Genomic DNA, 2,500 nt, shown 5'->3' with positions numbered 1-2,500 from the left:
AAACATCTGTTGATAATAACATAATAGGATTCTTTTGCTCCTTCGAAAAATTCTACTCTACTTCAGTTTTTCTTTTAAGAACTGAGAAAGACTAATACAACCCTCTGCTGATCTTATTGTATTTCCCTTATCCATCTGATCTATTTCATGAATTTTCTATTTTCCCCTCAGGGTGACAGCGGCGGTCCTCTCACTGACGAAAATGAGCCCACTTGTCAACATATTGTCTTCGGCGTAGTGGCTAAGGGCTCGCCACACTGCCAGGGAACATCTGTGCCTGGGATTTACACCAATGTCGAGCACTACATGCAATGGATTGTTGATATCGTTTGGCTCAAAGAAAATGTGTAACAGGAATCCTTGGCGCTTTTCAAATTTACTTTGTGGAAGAGTTATAGCAGTATGTTTTATTTTTATCTTTAAAGAGTATGTTACTGTTTTTAATAAGAGTAAATGATACAAATGGTAAGTCAGGGGTTTGGCCAGAATTTTGCATAAAAAAGATGCTGGGTGAAGAGTGAAATGTTAATTTGTGTGGGTCGCAACATTAAGAGACAAATGCGCTAATTGATTATTTTAAAGTTGGCAAGACATCTGTCAATTTAACATTTTCCAAAGATCACCTAATATAATGATCATATAATATCAACTTATTGATGATTATATACTAATTAGCAAAGTTTCCATTGAATCAAACTACAGATGAGGCCATTATTCTCATTATCATTATTATAAACGCGTCTTCATTCCATTTCAAGCTTGCCAAACCATACCTTCGTAATTTGTACATGCCCCTTTCATTCTTCACATTATCAGTTTCGTTATGCCCGTGGCGTGGCTCAATGGGGACAGTGCCCGGCTACTAACTCGAGTGTCGAGCCCGGGGTTAGCCTGACCGAGCCTCGCGGTGGGGGTGGAGGTGTGGGAAAGGGGAGTGTGAGAGGATCACGCAAAGAGCCTCACGGCGATCCTAAGAATCTCTGCATCAGGTAGGCGACACCATACGTCTTAGTATTATTTTGAAACATTATATATATTGTATAAAGGCAGCCACATTGATGATCATGTTTATTACAATCACAACATACTGTAGGTACCGTACAAACATATACAGTCTCTTCACAAAGAGGTTAACGCATTTCAGGACATTTACCTGATGAAAAGTTAAAATAGATATAATCAGCAGATGGGTATGCCTTGCTGTTAAGAGTACTTTAGTTAGTTATAAACTCCTGTATGATGTTTATGTTATTAAAGGATCCCAATTATTTTGTTTTTATAAACCCCTGCGGAATTTTCAGCAAAATGAAATATCAGATATCCAATTTGTTCTTCTGACAAGCTATATACGAAGATGGAATAACATACAAATGTAAGTCTACGGCTGGACAAGGTACATTTAAGCAGTAAGCACCGCTTCATATAGCCTGTTGAACCCAAAAATGAGTATTCTGATGGCTTTTAAATGATACGGAATTCTGGTATTTTAAATAAGAAAGGGGAATTTTGGTTTGATCCCGCCAATGTGGGTCAATTTATTATTTTTTCAGTAATAACAACGGAAAAAAATAAAATAAAAACCCCAAGAGAGAGAGAGAGAGAGAGAGAGAGAGAGAGAGAGAGAGAGAGAGAGAGAGAGAGAGAGAGAGAGAGAGAGAGAGAGAGAGAGAGAGAGAGAGAGGGGGAGAGAGAGAGAGAGAGCACTGCACTGAATAAAGGCGAAGCGGCAGGGATTTTCATCAAGACGGAGTGGGGCTATTCGGGAAAGCTACCTTGAGCTGGATGACTAAAAACCTCTGAGCTGAAAGTTCACTATATGTAACTACACAGAAAGAATTGTATGTGTATAATAAATTCAAACTCTATGGCTGTGTAAGAGATACAAGTTCACAACGGATTTTACAGCCATGTAGGCCTATAAGTGCGAAGAGATTTACATGCACAATTGCACAAGGAATCTAAAGTTTATACCTGAAAAAAGTGGGGAAATCAGCAGATGCACACGGGAGTTGAAGTTGACAGCTGTATGAGGGATCATGAGATTACAATTTTACAAGAAACTCGAAGTCAACAGCTGCAAGAGATCCAAAGTATGCAGATGCAAAAGGGACACATAATCCACAGCTGACATGGATACTAAGTATACTACTGCACAATGGATTCAAAATATACCGCTGCTCAAGAGGTTCGGACTATAGACTTGTGCAATGGATTCAAGATGTACATTGTATAAGGAATTAAAATTATGCAGTTGTGCAAGGAAACGACACTTCCCTGTTGTGCAAGAAATTAAAAGTACAGTTTATAGAGGATTCAAAATGTACAGCTTCAAAGGGAGTCGTAATCTTGGCCAGCGGTTCTCAAACGTTTCTCAGTGATGGCACCCTAATCTCAAATAGTCCTCTCTGCAGCACCCTTTTATTCAACATTTATCTTTACATCTAGGTGCATTTTCGTCTCTTCCACGAATTATTGGAGCTTGAAACAAAATGAACACAGG

General features: G+C 38.8%; 1 pseudogene; it reads left to right on the top strand.

Moving 5' to 3' along the window:
• The window catches only part of LOC119574421, a 21,765-nt pseudogene extending 20,497 nt beyond the window's left edge, over positions 1 to 1,268 (top strand).
• The last annotated feature ends 1,232 nt before the right edge of the window (positions 1,269 to 2,500 follow it).

This window comes from Penaeus monodon, chromosome 6 (assembly GCF_015228065.2).
Source record: "Penaeus monodon isolate SGIC_2016 chromosome 6, NSTDA_Pmon_1, whole genome shotgun sequence".
Taxonomy (NCBI): domain Eukaryota; kingdom Metazoa; phylum Arthropoda; class Malacostraca; order Decapoda; family Penaeidae; genus Penaeus; species Penaeus monodon.
The sequence above is the reverse complement of the archived record's forward strand: the minus strand, read 5'-3'. Positions and strand labels throughout refer to the sequence as shown.